Source organism: Chroicocephalus ridibundus, chromosome 1 (assembly GCF_963924245.1).
Source record: "Chroicocephalus ridibundus chromosome 1, bChrRid1.1, whole genome shotgun sequence".
NCBI classification, from domain to species: Eukaryota; Metazoa; Chordata; class Aves; order Charadriiformes; family Laridae; genus Chroicocephalus; species Chroicocephalus ridibundus.
The window spans coordinates 72,411,695-72,431,551 of NC_086284.1; the positions used below are offsets into that span (position 1 = coordinate 72,411,695).

The 19,857-nt window shown below is 44.4% G+C and overlaps 1 protein-coding gene across 2 annotated transcripts in view; it reads right to left on the reverse strand.

Annotated features, from left to right (window-relative positions):
* IL1RL1 (interleukin 1 receptor like 1) overlaps positions 1-19,857 on the reverse strand; it is a 56,605-nt gene that overhangs the window by 25,256 nt on the left and 11,492 nt on the right. The window contains exon 3 of one of the 2 annotated variants that reach the window (XM_063339195.1): positions 2,817-2,946. The exons of the other annotated variant lie outside the window; for it this stretch is intronic. The gene's annotated coding sequence lies outside the window, so the exon portion shown is untranslated. The remainder of the gene's footprint in view (positions 1-2,816; positions 2,947-19,857) is intronic. 2 annotated transcript variants of the gene reach the window in all.

Consider the following 19,857-nt stretch of genomic DNA (forward strand, 5'->3'; position numbering starts at 1 on the left):
TCCTAAAGGGTCCTTCTGTCCATCCAGATGTCCCGTTTTGCAAGCTGACTTTAAACTATTTGGTACCCACATACATTTGGAATGGCTCGTTTGTTTCAGAGAGGGACAGACCGACGCATCTGGGATTGCAGCAGGGTATATACATAGTCAGAACTAGTGGTATAGCAAGGGAAGGTGAATCCCTCCGAAGGGTACTTATGCAGCCTTCCAGAGCACTGTGCCATCAGTTTCTGAATGCCTACAGCATGCGAAATACACGTATGTGTATACACGCAAACAAACATGATATGCAAAACACTAGCTCCAGTAGGGCTGGTTCGTACAACTGAGATTAGGTACATCTATATCAACCGAGTCTCTGCAGTGAAGTCTCCAAACAGACCCTAACAATCAATCAGCTAAGTGAAGAACTCTAAGCCGTATAATAAATAGAATTTAATGCCATTAGAGTATTTGAGCAATTAAATAGACATAAAAAATATTCAGAATATGGCTTTTCTGCTGGGAGCCTTTTCCCTTCAAGTGTTTGTTTTTGTTTCACAAACCTGTTTGCCCCCAATGAGGTATATCAGCAGTTATACTAAATGGCCTACTACTTTTCAGAGCTCTTTTGTTTAAACAAGAAGATACTTCAGCAAGATGACAAAAAGTAAAACAACTGACTTTCAAAGGAAAACCAGTTTCATAGACTAGATATGGAGATTGTCTGAAATCAGGTTCTTTCTCATTTCATGTTTTATTTGTACGTGTCTATATTGTATTTCACCACAACTGATACCACTATTGGAGATACTGGCGAGTCCCTTATTGACAGTGCTATTGCAGCCCTAGAAATGGAAGGATGGCGATTAACAAGAAGTTGCAAGGAGCTGTGCTTCTCCATTTTTGAGATACAGTTTTGTCCAGGAATAGTGGCAGCCAATTACTTGCCTTCACCTACTCTTCTAACAAGTGCCAGAATGATCCAGGAGTAAGAAATTTACATTTGCCTGTCATCGTATTTGACAGTTGTTGTACTTTTACCCTTCTGTTTCTTGAAAAAGTATGTCTTTGAGAGATCTTACACATACTGGGCTACCAGCCTGCACCAAAACAGTGCAAAATAGTTGTACTGAAAGGACAGATTCTCCCCACCTAACTCTGATTGCTTTATGGATTTTCCCCCCGTTTTTAAGTTGCCATGTATTGGTGGTAGTTTAAGTAGAGTTTGGGGTTTGTCTGTGTGAATACATGCAATATATGGGGCTCTAATTAAAGAGGAACGTTTCCTGAAAATACAGAGCTCAGGCAATTCAAAGAACAATGTGATTCTGTTTGCAATTTCCAAAGTCAGCAGCAAACTGCCAGATTACGTGAGTAAAAACCGAGGCAGAGATTGCAGTTCTAGACAGCAAATAGAAAGAGACGGACTGATTCACTAGTGCCTGGCAGCTTGTGGCATTACTCGGTGCAAAGCAAAATGAAAGCACCCACATCTCCATCAAATGAAAAGGGCATTATGAGGCACAGGACAAAGGCACTAAGACACCTCACGTCTCACAATCAAAAGGAAGAAGTTCCTGTAGCTTGAAGCACTGAGAGACAAAGGACATGATTTCTGCAAATAGTTGAGTTGTCTTACTGCTTTTGCAGAGGTATTTAGAACTTATGTTTTATTACATTAGTCTGAAGTAAAATCTGCATAACAGATTGTTGGGTCCTCAGTATACCATAAATTCAGACTGCTAATATCCAGGGGAAAAAGGAAAAGGAGAGATTTTCCATAAATCTCTTTCTTCCTATAGCTCACAATAACTGCATGTTATGTGCTTAATTCTAAGCTCTGTGAAGGAAAACTTCAGAATGATGCTGAAAAAGCACTAGATCCAAATACAGAGGTTTGGGATAACTACCTGAGTATGTCAAAACCTAGCCCCTAAAATCAAATACAAAAGGAAGATGAAAGAACTGGGAACCCCCTAGTTTTGTTACAGAAGTAGTAGTTTATAGGGCTTAACTCCTTGCTTCTCCAAAGGCAACTATGTTAGTAACATATTTGTGATTTTTTTTCCAAAACTGTATGTGGCAACAAACTGTTTATAGTACTGTTTATATAAGTGAACAAACATTATAAAGGTACCATACCTTACAACCTAATAAAACTTGGAAACGGTATTGCAATTTCTACTTTCAAAAGCCTAACAGACTTTACAGTGTAAACATATCATGAAATAGCAGTTGCGTGAAATTTGTTTACTAAGACATAAAATTCATTTATTCACCTTTTGAAAGTTATTTTCATTCTTTTATCAAACAAGAAAACCCATTCTGACTGAAAATGAGCTTTTAAAATAGCAGCAGGAGCACTGAACTTCTTCCAGAACTAGCACTCACAATAGTTAACACCTACACTAGTTACATCTGTAAGTGCAAAATTTAGGAATTCCAATATTTAAGTATGGAAATGCTAGAATTGATATACACATTATTCATACAAGTTATTTTGAAGAAAAAAGGTACATAAATATACTAAACTCTGAAAAATCCATTGCACAGTAAATATTTTCTGTGTCTTTGAATAATTAGTAAAAATATCTGCCAGAAAACTGAGGACAAATCCATTTCTAAATACACTTCATTATAAGATAAGCCTTTATGCTGTTCCCAAAATTATTTGTCTATCACATAAGTGTATCCCCTATTTAAACCTAATATTTTTTCTTGAGATAAAGAAGCACATAAATGAACTGAAATAAACTTTCTTCTAAAATACTTCTCACTATTTCCAGCAGCATCAGTTATTTTTGGTTAAATGATAATATAAAAATTCAACCTACCATCTGGAAAACTCAGAAAGCAGAGAAGTGGCTTGCTCTCTCTGGCTGGGTCTTTTGCACTTATTTCTCTGCCGTAGCTTCTACCAGATATTACTGGGAACTCTTTTTAACTGGCTTGTGCAATTCATATCTGTAGGAGCAAGACAGACAGCTGCATTTTGAGACACCTCCCACTGAACTGAGCAGAAAATGCAAACTACTGTAGGAACCTTAGGTACCTATCAGAAATGACATCTCACAGTTCCAATTAATCAGATATCTTTTACCAATAGCACAGGTTTTCCATTAATCACAAGTTATTACATTTCAGCATGATTATACTCCAATAAATCTGCTGGCTGGTTATTGGCTTTCTCACATGCCCGGGGAGAACAAAGAAGAGACACTCAGCCAGTAGAGGGTGCTTGGAAACAGATTTTGTTTGAAAACAAGTGACAGCTTTGCCTTGTCCAGTCAGGCAGCAGCTCCCGGAGAACAGCTCTAAAGTCCCTGGAGCACCAGGAAGAGTTTTCAGTGAAGGAAACTGCTTCACTGAAGTCAAGCTGACAAAAGAAGGCTGCTGAGAAACCAGTTGTCTGCACCAGCAGCTAAATGAAGTCTCTGAGGGAAAGAAGGCTGGAGGGGCAGGGCCGTTCCACAGGAAATCCACAAGCAACTCTGGGAAAGAAAGAGGAGAGGGAGAAGTAGCCGCAGCAGTGGACATGACCCAGTGTACACAGTGTACAGAGAGACATGACCCAGTGTACGGAGCAGGTATTCAGGAGACCGTACAAGCCACCGAACATCTGAAAGACATTTTCAGGGAGCACTGTTCAAGACTCCTGAGCAACCTTCCAAACATCAGCACCAAACCTGGACCCATCAGACCAAAGGTCCCAAACTATCCCCGTCTTGCGCAGCAGCCAATCTAAAGGGGTAAGCTCAGTACCAAATCAGCCAAATTCCAGCAGACAAATCAGTTCATATATCTTAACAGAATAACCCCTAAAGAGATTTTGAGAACCAACTGTTCATTCTTTCTTTAACCAAAGATTTTATGCTACGGTCATTCCCCAACTCTAATTTTTCCCTGGCAGCGTTATGAATACCATTTATCACTTCCCATGTTCCTGTGACTCTGCTGTCAGCATGCAGCATCTCCACATCAGTACACAAAGATGTAGCAATTATACACCAGTATGTAAAGATCTTACTGTTGTCACACCCATGCTTTCCCCGGTTCTTGGTGTAGCATTTACTTTGAAGTGGCCTGGGGGTTGCACTTCCCATATGACACAGATAATGCAAAAGAGCTCAAAAAAACCCAACCCTGCAACAATGAAATCTCACAATAGCCAACCATTTGGGGTCAGCTCAGATCCCTACCTTGAAAAGCTCACAAACCACTCCCTGCTCAGGTTTGTGCAGTTTCATTGGAATCAAGACCTTCCTCATTTCCTGACACCATTTTCTAGAGACTCAGACAAAAAGACTGGAGCAACCATCTGCATTCAGTGGTAGATTCAGCATCCTCTCACCAAAACATGTCAGATTACTCCAGGGAAATGTTAAATACATTCGGGTCAAACTAACTTCCATTGCCCGGATACAGAATGAGTTCTTCTGTCATAAAGCCCACTGAAACATAATCAGAGATGCTTATTGTGTTGCTCCGCAACTCAGAAGAGACCTTCATCCATTCCCCATGTCCAGGTTCTTCCCAGATCATGATGGAGGTGGGAAACTGAGCTCCTGACAAAAGGGTACAGTTGCCAGCTGAGCACAAGCCATCCCGCAGCTTTCATAAGAAGCTATAATCCATGTTAAGGCTTTGTAACTTTTGGTCCAGCTTCTAAAAAATTCCTATTTGATAAGTATATGGAAAAATGTGCTTACATAAAAATGGCAAGAAATTTCTTTGGGGACTTAGATGCCTCATGCTCCTTTGACAGCCTGTAGGCACAGCACTCCAACAAGCAAGAGAATCATCTGTTCTCCAAGCAAAGAGGTCAAGAAGTAATGGGCTTAAATGAAGCAGGGAATAGTTAGGCAAGATTAGCAGGAAAAATCTTTTAACAGGAAAGCTAGTGAACCACTGGAAGAGCTTGCTGGGAACCTAGTGGAGCTGCCATTAGGTTTTAGACCTTAAAGAAAAATCTGGTATTGGTATCAAGATGCTGTAGATGGCCCCACAGATCCTTACCAGGACTAGGAGTAAATGGCCCAGAGATGTCTGTGATTCAGTGGCTGGGTTTGGTGCAGCATGGCTGTATGAACTTAACTCGGTTGCACTGGCAAAATGACTCCTGAGCTGTGAAAAGTATGCAAGTTAAAGCCATGCTAGATACAAAAAGTGAAAACCCAGATCGAATGAAGTTATTGAGATCATACGAGTTAGGGATTCAAGCATTCAAGAGAAAAAATGATGACATGAAAAAAGATAAAATCCTGAGATAAAAACCAGAAATAGCAAAACAGCAACTCAGCAACATCAGGGTTCACTCTGCTTCAAGAAGTAATGCTTAGCCTAGCAGCCTATTAGTTCTGGGTGCCTAATACCTACCTCTATTAGCCAGGAAATAATTTCTGTGTACATTTTTTGCACCCTGCTTGCAGACTGTCTTGCACACAATAGGGGACACCTGGACAGAAGTGACCCTGGCAGGGAAGGTTTCACTATCTACATTTGTTGAGGCCAAGCTAGGTAACGCTGGTGGAGTTGGCAAATGGCCAGGTGGCAGGGAAAGCTGTTGTTGGGTGTGTCTAATGGTAGGTCTAATGTTTTTCAGCTGGTGGGGATCCACCCTACCGAGGTTACACTATCCTTCCTGTTCCCCTGTGTTGTGGTGCCTTACTTGTGGCTAGCATAGGCACCTCATGCTTTGTGCAAAACAGAAATTAGAAGATTTTTCAAGAGTCGTAATATTCTGATGGGGATGGACCCTCTTACTCCAAGGTTAAGAGTTGCCCGTAGTCTTTATCATGAATCATGCAGTCCTATTACCACCCGCACTGGGATAAAGACGAATGGGTTGGCCCCCAAATAGCTCTGCTGGTTCTTTTCTTAGAGAAGTTTGAGACAGTTATCCCAAGAAGACACTGTTGGGGGGTACATGCCTAACCAGAGTGTATTGTGTTTATGTGGCAAGACTTGAGGGGGTGCAGGAGTGGCTTCTGTGAGAAGACTGCCCAGGGAAGTGGCTGAGGCACCATCCCCAGCGGTATTTAAAAGACGGGTAAACATAGTGCTTAGCAATATGGTTTAGTGCTGGGTTTTGTCAGTGATAGGTTGATGGTTGGACTAGATGATCTGAAAGTTCCCTTCCAACCTAGGCCATTCTATGATTCTAAGACACCGCGAGCTTCCCCCATGTTGGAGAGAGCCAGTTGCAGCTGGCTCCAGAGAGACCCACCACTGGCCAAAGCTGAGTCCATCAGCGCACCTCTGCAATAACATATTTAAGAAAGGGTAAAAACTGCTGCACAACAACTGTGAGACAGGAGTGAGACAACGTGAGAGAAACAACCGTGCAGACACCAAGGTCAGTGAAGAAGGAGGGGGAGGAGGTGCTTCAGGTGCCAGAGCAGAAGTTGCCCTGCAGCCCATGGAGAAGACCACGGTAATGCAGGTTGTTGCCCTGCAGCCGATGGAGAACCATGGTGGAGCAGACATACACAGTGGAGCAGGTGGGCGTGCCCTGAAAGAAGCTGTTGCCCATGGCAAGTCCATGCTGAAGCAGGCTCCTGGCAGGAACTGAGGCCATGGAGAGGAGCCCATGCAGAAGCAGATTTTCCAGCAGGTTCTGTGGCCTGTGGGGGACCCACACTAGAGCAGCCTGTTCCTGAAGGCTGCACCCCATGGAAAGGACCCACACTGCAGCAATTCGTGAAGAACTGTAGCCCATGGGAAGAGCCCACGATGGAAAAGTTTGTGAAGGACTGTCTCCCGTGGGAGGGACCTCACACTGCAGCAAGGGAACAGCGTGAGAAGGAGCAGCGGAAACAAAACGTTATGAACTGATCACAACACCCATTCCCCATCCCCCTGCACTGCTCGGGGGAAGGATGTAGAAGAGTTGGGAGTGAAGTCGAGCCTGGGAAGAAGGGAGGGGTAGGGGGAAGGTGGTTTTAGTTTGGTTTGATTTCTCACTACCATACTCTGTTATTAATTGGCAAGAAGTTAATTTCCCCAAATTGAGTCTGACTTGCCCTTGACAGTAATTGATCTCCTTGTGCTTATCTCAACCCATGAACTATTCATAGTATTTCCTCCCCCTGTCTTGTTGAGGAGGGGAAGTGATAGAGCAGCTTGGTGGGCACCTGGCAGTCAGCCAAAGTCAACTGTCATGGCAGGGTGCCACAGAACAGTAGGTGAGGATGTCCATGTGGACATAAAAAGATTAATAAGAATTTAAGTCTTACAAAGCCATCAGTACTTTCAGCGTAGTCCTCTTTCTCCTTCATCCCACCAAGGCAGAGCTATTGAGTTTTCAGCTCCACTACAGCTGCCACTAAAGTTCAGATGCTGCAAAAATGGAGGTGAGAATACCTTGAAGGAAGCAATTGGCTAAAGTAACAATAATTATATCTGCCCTTTTTAATGTGTCTGGCATGTACTTACCTTTGGGTTGCACATTGATGTGCTACTTGGGAAGTTATTTGATCACCAGCAGTTTATAAAAGATCTTAACAATGATAGTTATGTAGTCCGGCTAAGGACAATATTGAAACAAAAATCTTGACACCAACCCCAAAGCCTTTGTATCTTAAAACCAGATTCCCGTTCTAAAGCAGTTCTCAATTTCTCTGCTCCATGCCTTGCCCCAAAAGGAAAGCAGCTGCGCCACCATCCCACAGAGGCTGGATTCAGACAGCCAGAATGAAAATAACAGCAGCTGTTCTGAATGTCACCGGGCCGCCAGCAAGATCCCCGGGGGGAAGACCACAAAACCCACCAGCAGAGGATCGGTACAGTACATCTGTTGCCCTTACGGAAATAAAAATACTCCACTGAGTCTCCAGGATCTTCCATTCCCACAGGTGGTCCTGTCCTTGGGTACCAGAATGCCGTACAGTACAGAGATGAGAGTGAGTCTGAGCAGGCAAGTATCTTTGGGCAAGGAACCTATCCAAAGTTTATCCACAAAAGAAAAGACTAATAAACCAGCCCTCCTGTGTCCAATTAACTTCAGGGCACAGAAAAGATGTGCATAAGTGAAATTTTCCAAATTTAAAGTCAAAGACCGTTAGATCCAAGAGGTCATTCCTTGGTGCAACAGCATAGACTAATACCAGAAGTCCCAGGCCCTTACAGCCAACCGTCCTCTCGGAGTGCGCAGGAAGCTAACCTCCTGTGCAGCACCCGCTCTATTTCCCATTACTGTGGAAACAGAAGATTATTCAGCACATTGTTGTTATTCCTATCTGACCTCTTGACTAAGAATGAGGGGTTTTTTCTACATGATTTCTTAGGAAGACACTTCTACAAATACATGGCATTCTGGAAATCATCACTTGGATGCGAAAGACACAGTTCTTACTAATTTACACAACTAAAATGAATTTGGATCCTCTGGAAAGTCATTGAAGATAATTTGTTGACAAAGGATGTTGTTCATAATGACTTTTTACTAAATAGTCTTGTTTTTTCCTTAATGTATGTGAATTACTGGAATTTAATGTTTTACTGATAAAAGAGGGTCATGACTTACTGACAGCATGCAGGAGCAGAGCTTTAGTTGTAAAAATTATTTATATTTTTGATAATGCCACTATTTAAGAAAATGTCTGGGTTTTTACAAGAACATTTTTGTGATAATTATCTCGTATTTTCTATCAGATCGGCTACAACTTGGAGCTTGCACTCCTTGAAGGTTTAAAGTATTTTGGAAAGAAAAACAAGGCTTCTCATGAAAACTAGAACTTCCGAACTTTTCCTATGGAAAGGAAATGTCACCCAACCTATTTTTGCTAGAATAAAAAAATTATCATTTTTGTTAGTTTTTGTTACAGTTGAAGAAGCCAGATGCCCAGACCCTAAGGAGTCCCCTGCTAAAGTTCAGAAATCCTTAAAACGCCCAACCCTTAGACCTTAGAGCACTTGTAAAACCAGAGGGGCGAGGGCTAGAGAATGAAAACCTTCTGTGGCCCTGGCTCCCAGCAGACAGTTACGTGAAAATGAGGAGAGAGTATGTCAGCAATCGGGCTGTTTATTGTAGAACTGCATATAACCAGTTTGGCCAGGGACAAGAAATTTTGGGAACACAGACAGTTTCCTGTCTCTGTAAGCTTCAGAGATACCAAATGGCATGCATCGTTCCTTCCAGCAATTATTACCTGAGGTTTCAGGCTTGTTTCTTTCACTATGAAAATATAAACTCAACACAACCTTTTTTTTTCTCCCTTCACTAAGCAAAACTCCTCTGTTTATGGAAAACCTTCTTGCAGCTCTCCATGTGATTTCTTGCAAGTCTTCTTGGGAGATGAGCTGTTCCAAGAACCAGGCTGCTTTTCCTGTCAATCTAAAATGAGATATTTGTTCACATCTGTGGTCACCATGCCTACTCGCCCTGCATAACATAGACTTGGTGTATCAAATGCTCACCTTTCTATTGTCCCCCAGGGTCAAATGCCTCATTTCTGTAGGATTCTACGTGGAAAACAACCTGTATGTAACTATGGCCTGTTGCAAACCCATGCAGGTCTTCACCAGGGCTATTTCACAGACTTGAGAGGTCATTGTGCACAACAATTTGGCCTGCCAGGTGCCAATAAGAAGCACCAGCTTCTGGGAAGATTTAGGAGAAACCCTGCCCCATCTGCTTTCCCTGTAGGATGTAAGTGATATAATACAGGCAACCCACTACTATGCAGAAATTCAGTGCTGAATGGTGGAGTTTCTTCACACTAGGCAAACATTTTCTAAAGCCATTTATTCTTTTGATTTTGGGTCCATGTATGACTTTTGGGAGGCAGCTCTCTGAAGCAGTGGAGCACAAGCTCCCCCAGAGCCCCTGTGAGTTTAATCCACAATTAATCAATGCCTACACTAGAAATGTGAGTCCTCAGCATGGATTCAGCCAGAAATGGAGGTCAGTTCACGTCTGGTTTTTTTTACCCAAAAGTATTTGATTAGAAACCTCTCTGTTCCACCTTGTTTCCATGGCCAGCAGCAGAACTTGCAGTCTCCTAGCCGCTTCTGAGGAACTCGGTGCCTTCAAGAGCTGCAGGTTTCAAGCTCTCCTGCCTGATTGCTCTCAGAGCCCGTGACCACAGGCCAAACTTTTCCTAGGCTTATGTTCCTAGACAGCTAACAGCCTGCAGAAGCAAGCTTGTCCAAGACCTCCCACATTAGCAGTGAAGGGCATGCTCTGCATCGTACGACATGAGGAGGTACGTCCCTCTGTCATCCTCTCACCATATCACAGCCTCACACGCTGGAGCCCAACAGCTGTACTAACTACCTGTGGCTCCCAGACACACCAGTCCACGACTGAGGCTCTAGGACAGGACCCAAATGTTGGAAGTTTCCTAGATCCTGTGAAACTAATTGAAACCCAAGGGCCACTCTGTCAGTCAGCTCTGTAGCAGAATGATTGCTTTTGGACAATGGATAAATTTTCATGGTTTACTTGGTTTGCTATTGTTAGCCACTGATCTACATAAAGAAATATTCTAGGAGAAATAATCTTACCAACACATTGAAAGGGATCGGCTTTCACTACCTGGGAAGGACATCTTGGGATCATTTTGGATTTTCTTTGAAAACAGCCAATGTTCAGCTGCTATCAAGAGGGCAAACAGATCGTGAGGAGTTATTAGCAAAAGAAGATAACAAAACAGGAAATGTTATTACACTGATGCAACATATCCTTATCTTGAGCAGCATATATCATTCTGATTGCCAGTGACAAAAAGGATATAATAGCATGAAAAAAGTTACTAAAAAGAGCAGTAAGGATATAAGAGGTACAGAGGGCTTTTGCTGCAAGGATAAGCCAGATTGACTGGCAATCTGCAGCTGAGAAAAGGGAGGACTTTCAGCACGAGGAAAAATTACACAGGGAACAATTTTTCAGTACCTCTTATGATAAAAGAAATAGGGAAAGGATCAGGCATGTGAAGTGCCACACGAAGTCGTCAAAAGTAGATGCATAGTTGGGTTCGAAAGGCATGACTCGAATTTCAGGAGGAGAGATACATTGATCACCATTGAAGATGCTGGAAAAGCTACTTTAAGGATGTCCATCCCACATGATTGACAAGGTTCATCGTCCTCTCCTTTGCCTGTTTTTGATGGCCTGTGCTTTTGGTTAGCAACAGAATAAAGACCTGGGGACAGGGGGTGGGGGAGATTGTGTGAGCTGGTATGATAGTTGTTATTTTCTTACATTAATAGGGAAACAGAAGAAACACAAAAATGAAGGGAGGTAACTCTTATTTGAGTTTAAATTCCTTTTTTTCCATTGCCAGGGAAATGACACTTTAGTGTCAAAGATAAACCATATTCCACCTCCTTTATCTTTACAAAAAAGCAGTTGAAACAAGTAGGCCTAAAAGAAGAAAAATTCAAGGATGCTTAGTTCTTATTACCTAACGTGTACCTGTTGGTATCTCTCAGGGTAAATAAAGATCCCTAATGCAGAAGTAGAAGTAAGTAATAAAAATGATAAGAAATTATTAAAATTGCATATAAGTTCAGTGAATATCTGTCCTGCAAAGACTGACAAATCAAGCCCTCAACGTGCTCTTGATTCCACAGAGTCAGCGTGCACTGTGCACCAGGCTCCCAAGCAAGTGCCAGCCACCCTGCATGGTTCATTCGGATAATTGCATGTGAGGGACTGCTACAGCCCGTGTGCAGATTATTGATTAGCTCAGTCATGATCTTGAGGCTCTTGTGCCTTAAACGAATTGTCTGGCACCCTCAGGTGACATTACATATGCGCACACTACGTAACACGCTACTCATAGTCTATGTTGCTGAGCGGAGGATGCTCCCTGGCCAACTCCATATTGCCTCAGCATCCTCAGTGCAGGCACGTCCACACTGCTGGGGATGTCACAGGACAGGTAGGTGACATGGAGATGACACACTGCACATCCAGACAGTAATAAGATTTGCTATTTTCTTACTTTAAAGAAGTTGCAGACTGGCAGGAGACTTCTTTCCTGGTATTCATTTCCAATATCCAGGAAAAAAGTTATTTTTATCTGCAGTCGCCGTGGAGACCAGCTTCAGTGCAGGTAAGGCCTCACTGGGGAAGGGGATCGCGGCAGATAAGGCCGGCAAAGGGCTCTTTCGAGGGCTCTTGTAGCCAGGAAAGGCGGCTAGCTCGTGCCGGAACCGGCAGCTCGCGGGCGGCTGCTGAGGCGGCGGGGGCGGAGCCAGCCTCACCCGCGGCAGCTCTAAACGGGCGGTCCCGGAGCGCAGCGGCGGCTGCGCGCCCAGCACGCGGGCAGCCTGCGTGGGCCACCCGGGGCGGCGCCGCAGGGCGAGCGAACGGACAAGGAGCAGCATTTCGTACGGTGGGTCACTGGAAGCCTTGAGTCTAAGCTAAGCAGAAGCTGGGCAACCACAAGCAGAGGAACATCGGCGTGCAAGGGCACCGGCTCAGGGCGTGAGGGAAGCGGACAGCAGAGATCCTCCATCTCCCGGCACGAGAAAAGAACATGGCCGCAAAACAGTCAAAAGCTGCTGCGAGGAAGAACATGGGAACTCAGACTGAGCTCCTCTGCAAGCATGTGGCTGTGCAGGTCTCGGGCTGTAATGAATGCCTGAGTCTGGCACTGCTCCCACAGGGATCCAGAGACACTGTGTGCATACGGTGCGATCACGTAAATGATCTGCTCAGGAAGGTGGTTGAATTGAAGGAAGAGGTAGAAAGGTTAAGAAGTAACCTATGAAAGAAGTAATCTATGAAATAGATTGGTGGAGCCATACCCTGAGGCAAAGGCAGCAGGAAGAGGCTCTATCAGAAGTGGATGACCCACTTCCCTCCTGTCACCAGGCAGAAGGAGAGGACTCAAGGGATAAGGGGGAGTGGAGTCAGATCCCTCCTCGGAGAGGTAAGCGAAACCTCTCACGGCCCCCCTCACCATCCCAACTGCCCTTACGTAATAGGTATGAGGCTCTGGAAATTGAGGACCAGGCGATTGAGGATGGAGGAGCTGATCCATCCAGTGAAATGCCCAGTGCTCGTCACTCACCCCCACGCCTCAGGACGTCCTCAACAAAGAAAGAAAGAAGGGTTATTGTAGTAGGTGACTCCCTTCTGAGAGGAACGGAGGGCCCTATCTGTAGACCGGACCCATCCTACAGGGAAGTCAGCTGCCTCCCTGGGGCCAGAATTAAGGACATACGGAGGAAACTCACTTCCCTGGTCCAGTCATCAGATTACTATCCGCTACTGATATTTCAGGTAGGCAGTGACGAAGTAGGTACCAGAAGTCTGAGGGCAATGAAGAATGACTTTAGGGCCCTGGGACGGCTGGTTAAGGGATCGGGAGCACAAATAGTGTTCTCCTCTATCCCACCATTTGCAGGGGTAGACGAGGGGATAAATAGGAGGAGCCAGCAAATTAACTCCTGGCTCCGCGACTGGTGCGTCCGGCAGGACTTTGGATTTTTTGAACATGGGCTGATCTACAGGAAACCAGGCATGCTGGCATCAGGCGGGGGAAGCCTAACCCGAAGGGGAAGAAAGATCCTGGGACAAGAATTAGCAGGGCTTATTCATAAGGCTTTAAACTAGGTTTGATGGGGGATGGGGACGAAACCAGGATCACAAAAGTGGTGCCTGGGAGCAACATAGCAGTGCTCATGGGTAAAAGTGATAGCAAGGTCTTGCAGCCTGTCTCAGCGATGGTGGGGGATAGTGTGGCAGCATAGACACAAGGAGTAGTGATAATTTGGTAACTACAGTAGTGTCCGAGAATGATCAGGTGCAAATCAGGGCCTGTCCCCCCAAGAAAGTGGCAGGACAATTAACCCAACTGAAGTGCATCTACACTAATGCACGCAGCATGGGGAAGAAGCAGGACAAGCTGGAGGCCATCGTGCAGCAGGGAAGCTATGATGTGGTTGCCATCACAAATGTGGTGGGAAGACACACCCAAGTGGAGTGCTGTAATTGATGGCTACCAGCTTTTCAGAAGAGATAGGCAAGGGACCAGAGGTGGTGGGGTGGCCCTCTATGTTAGGGGCGGTTTTGAATGTCTAGAACTCAACAGTGTGAATGACAGTGTTGAGTGTGTATGGATAAGAATTAAGGGGAAGGCCAACAAGGCAGACATCGTGATGGGAGTTTGTTATAGACCCCCTAATCAGGATGTAGAAACCGATGAAGTATTCTATAAGTGGCTGGCAGAGGTTTCGCGATCATCTGCCCTTGTTCTTGTGGGGGATTTCAACTTCCCAGATGTCCGCTGGGAATACTACACAGCAGAGAGGGAACAGTCCCGGAGGTTCCTGGAGTGTGTGGAAGACAACTTCCTAACACAGCTGGTGAAGGAACCAACTAGGGGAAGTGCCCTACTGGACCTACTGTTTGTTAACAGAGAAGGTCTTGTGGGGGACGTAAAGGTTGGAGGTCGTCTTGGGCACAGTGACCATGAAATGGTAGAATTTTCAATTCTTGGTGAAGCAAGGCGGGGAGCCAGCAGAACTGCCACCTTGGATTTCCAAAGGGCAGACCTTAACCTGTTTAGGAGCATGGTTGAGAGTGTTCCCTCGGGAGGCAGTTTTGAAGAGCAAAGGTGCCCAGGAAGGCTGGTCATACTTCAAGCAGGTGCTCTTAGAAGCACAGGAGAAGGCCATCCCCATGTCTCGAAAGACAAGCCGACGGGGAAGAAGGCCAGCCTGGCTAAATAGAGACCTCAGGAAAAAAAGGAGGGCTTACATTCTCTGGAAAAGGGGCTTAGCAACTTATGAGGATTATCAAGATATAACAAAGCTATGCAGGGGGAAGATTAGAAGGGCCAAAGCTCAATCAGAACTCAGCTTGGCCACTGCAGTTAAAGACAACAAGAAGAGATTTTTCCAGTATATCAACAGAAAAGGGAAGACTAGGGAAAATATAGGTCCACTGATGAATGAGACGGGTGCCCTAGTGGTGGAAGACACAGAGAAGGCAGAGTTACTGAATGCCTTCTTTTCTTTGGTCTTCACTGATAAAGCCGTCCCTCACGAATCCCATACCCTGGAGGCAAGGGGGAAGGTCGGGAGAGAGGAAGACTTTCCCATAGTTGAGGAGGACCGGGTCAGAGACCACTTGGCCAAGCTGGACATTCATAAATCCATGGGCCCTGACGGGGTGCACCCGCGAGTGCTGAGAGAGCTGGCAGATGTTATCGCTAGACCGCTCTCCATTGTCTTTGCAAGGTCATAGGGAACAGGAGAGGTGCCTGAGGACTGGAGGAAGGCTGACATCACTCCAATCTTCAAAAAAGGCAAGAAGGAGGACCCAGGGAACTACAGGCCGGTTAGTCTCACCTCTGTCCCTGGGAAGGTAATGGAGCGACTCATTCTGGATGTCGTCTCCAAACACGTAGAGGAACAGGAAGTTATTGGAAGTGGTCAACATGGATTTACCAAGGGCAAATCATGCCTGACCAATCTGATAGCTTTCTATGATGTTATAACGGGTTGGCTGGATGAGGGGAGAGCCGTAGATGTCATCTACCTTGACCTTAGCAAGGCTTTTGACACTGTCTCCCATAACATCCTCATTAGGAAGCTGAGGAAGTATGGGCTAGATGAGGTGACAGTGAGGTGGATCGAGAGCTGGCTGAGTGACAGAACTCAGAGGGTTGTGATCAGCGGCACAGAGTCCAGTTGGAGGCCTGTAAACAGTGGTGTCCCTCAGGGGTCAATACTTGGTTGAATTTTGTTCAATATATTCATTAATGACCTAGATGAGGGGACAGAGTGTATCCTCAGCAAGTTTGCTGATGATACCAAGCTGGGAGGGGTGGCCGACACTCCAGAGGGCCGTGCTGCCGTGGACAGGCTGGAGAGCTGGGCAGAGAAGAACCTAATGAGGTTCAACAAAAGCAAGTGTAAGGTCCTGCACCTGGGGAGGAAGAATGCTAAGCACCAGTATAGGTTAGGGGTGGACCTGCTGGGAAGCAGCAGCTCTGAGGAGAAGGACCTGGGGGTCCTAGTAGACAGCAAATTATCCATGAGCCAGCAGTGTGCCCTTGTCGCCAAGAAGGCCAATGGCATCCTGGGCTGCATAGGGAAGACTGTGGCCAGTAGGTCGAGGGAGGTCATTCTCCCCCTCTACTCTGCACTGGTGAGGCCACAACTGGAGTATTGTGTCCAGTTTTGGGCTCCCCAGTTCAAGAGGGACAGGGAACTACTGGAGCGAGTCCAGCGAAGGGCAGCCAAGATGATTATGGGACTGGAGCATCTCCCTTATGAGGAAAGGCTGAAAGAGCTGGGACTCTTTAGCCTGGAGAAGAGAAGGTTGAGGGGGGACCTGATTAATGTTTACAAGTATCTAAAGGGTGGGTTTAAGGAGGACGGAGCCAGGCTCTTTTCAATCGTTCCCAGTGACAGGACGAGGGGCAATGGGCACAAGCTAGAACATAGGAAGTTCCGTTCAAATACACGGAAAAACTTCTTTACGGTGAGGGTGACAGAGCACTGGAACAGGCTGCCCAGGGAGGTTGTGGGGTCCCCTTCTCTGGAGATTTTCAAGACCCGCCTGGATGCAGCCCTGAGAGATGTGCTTTAGGCAATCCTGCTCTAGCAAGGGAGTTGGACTAGATGATCTCTAGCGGTCCCTTCCAACTCTGAAGATTCCGTGATTATAAAGGATAGAGTCAGTTTGCTGTTCCCAAAGGCCATGCAAGCCCAGACAACATAGACATGTCCACAAATTGTTTATCATTCAGGCTCCAACTGTCATGTATTTCTAGCTAAATATTGCTTGAATTGAGACTTAGAAAATAGGACTGACTCACACATCAGGAAAAAATCGCATCTATACGACGTCCAGCACTGCCTGAACTCATTCAAAGTCTCTTCTGTGCTTAAGACAGGCACGCTACACACTCAGAACCCATCCTCTGGAAAGGACAAGGATTTCTCTCCAACGTAAAATCATTTACAGCTCAGACCGAGAACAATCCACAGTGCCCAGACAAGGCTTTCAGTCAGAAGACTTATCCAGAAACACGAAGACCCAGCTTCTAAGATCTGTAGAGGCTTCTACATCACAGGAAGAGCCCTTCACCCTGCCCACTGAAACTGGGATGCTACATGTTGGGGTTTATAAATTGTGGGGAAGACAGAGAACAGCCAAAAGTGAATTTGACTCAAGCCATGTGGGGGGTGGACATTAATAAGAAATTTGTATTCTGAGGCTCTGACTCCTCTTAAGTGGGTTGCCTCCCTCACATTTGCTTTCAACATGCAAAACTGCTCTAGCAGGTACAAATTGGTCCAGGTACCTCAGAAGAAGCAGAAAGTGTCCTAGGAGGAGTTGAAAGAGCATGTTCTCCTTCAGGGCAAGAGAGGTCACCAGTTTCCCGATGACTGCTCTAATTACAAGGCTAGTATGAGAGTGAAGAAATGAGCGGGGGCGCACCATGCATTCAGATTTTTTGTATCATCAGAGCTGTTTCTGCTTCGTTAGCATCTATTCTCAGAAAACAGATAGCCAGCTTACATCATGACTGGGGGTGGAAGTAAGCATTTCCTATTAGTTCTATCTACAGTCAATGGCAAGGGTCAAGAGTAGCCAATTTAGGGAGCAGAACTCCCTCTGAAGGTGTTCAGGTCCTCACCTTCTGCCACTAACCAGAAAGGCATATTAGATTGTCCCTTTCCCTTTGTTGGGGTGTGAGTCTAAATTCAGGCAAAGGCATTGCCCACAGACACATTTCTAGCTCTGCAGGATATCACAGAAATAATGCTATGTTCATGCAAATTAATTTATCCTAGTTTTCTGAATGAGAGTGCTTGTGTGGAGAGCTCTTTCTACAGACTTTCCTCCTGTTGCTATCATAAAACTTATTGATACTGCAAAGCCAGCGTAAAGTTTCTATCAGTCAGGTTGATTTTCTGCCCCAGCAAAACCTCAGGTCAGATCTGACCTTTGTGTAGCCACAGAGTCTGAATTTTAAGACATCAGTAGAAATGGCAGTCTACCATACAAAATAAAACCAGAAAATTGGTTTAATCTCTCTCCACATCACTAGCAAGAGCAGACTTTTTCTATGAATTCATATGCTAAAGATCGAAAGACACAGTTTAAAAGTAGTCATAAGTAGAACAGCAACTCTGTGGCTGATAAGCCAATGAAGGAAACATATATGTAAAGCAATTTGTACGTTACATACTCTTTGAAAAATAGTTGTGAGGCACTAAAGTCCTTGAGTTATTCTGTTCAGTGTGTTGTCTTTCTGGAGTAGTTTATTATGGAGTTTCAGAAAATACTGAATTACACTGCAAGAATGTGTCTGATGAGAAAATCTAAATCAAAGAAAAATTCATTCGTTGTAAACACTTAAAATCTAGATGGAAACTACCTACACTTAGCAAAAAAAATAGAAAATTAACAAGATTGTGGCGTGTTTTCCAGCATATTCATCACAATAGAAGATTAGCATATCAACCCAGCATAACAGCACACATCTCAACTACATTTTCAAGAAATAGTATGAGGAAAGCAAGGACACATCCCTGATCTGCAGATTTCAGAAGAAATTTTAAATGCACAACTAAGTATTGTAACCAATGTTACTATAACCCCTTCTAGCCAGCATGAAGAGGACTGAGATTACTTGCAAAAAAACTCTGAGATTGTACACTTCAGTGGGCATACCTTTCGGTTATGTTTCCTTTCAGTTAATCAGTCAACCAATCAATTAGCTTCCCACCTGTAACCATTTTTCCATCGACTTCACCTCTAACTCCTTACTGTAAATTCCATTTGCCAGTAAATATTTCGTATGTTCCACCTAAAGTGGATATGAGTAATTCCGATTAATTTTTTTCCCTTTTTGTTGTTGCTCTTTTGAGCTGGAGAACAGAAAGCCTAGAATGGAAATCCTACCATTAAATAGCATCTGCACATCATTGTTATGGACAATTCCACCTACCATCATAGCTGAAAAGGTGGAATTTAAGGAACTTGTAAGTAGTATTTGTCATAACTATTCAGAGGCTCGTATGGTCTCTAGGAGAAGTTCAATTCCAAATACACTGTTATAACTGCGTTTAGGTCTAGTCCATGCATCTCCTTGCACCATGCCAACAGAAAAGTCTGTGAGGTTACAGGTACGGGGGTTTACTACCTCCTATTTTTTCCGTATTATTACTTCCTCCTTTGTTTTCTGTTTAGTCATTCGAGTCAAACAATGTCTGGAAAGAAAGAGCTAACCTCTTAAGACTGAAATTCTGGGTAAATTAATGAGAAGGAAGAAACACACAGAAGTTTCCATCAAAATGTAATATCCAATAGGAAGCAGTAAAAGTATCCCCTGCATCAAAACAAAATAAATATTTATGTTCCAAAGATTAAGACAATAGAATAGTGATGACAAAAGAAGTAGAACCTGCTCTAGCAAAATGTCTCCAGGTGGTTTTCACGAACATAGTCCCTTCAGATGGTCCATTAATGTTTGAAAAGACACAGAATATGGCGACAAACAATGGAAATACCATATCTTGAACCAACAAACAGCTCGTTGGGGTTACTGAAATCATGGCAAAATCACAAATCCACAGAAGGATAAAAAGCAACTCTGGAGCCTGTTGAAGCAACATAATGGACAATGACAGCAAACTTTGCTGACACGAAGAAACAGGCAGTGATAGACAAAAGTAGACAACAATGATGAATTTCAAGGAGTCTATAATTCAGACAAGAAGATTCCTTGCAAGACTTGCCATTTATGGAATTAAACCATCAATAAATGACATGAAAAAAAGATGTGAAGGAATGTTTGTCAAGAGCAGTGGTAGCAAATTTTGATGGAATAGCTCCATCCTTATACTGCTTTTATAGTTCAGGTCATAGAAACATGACAACAGCTGTGCTGGTTCAGACCA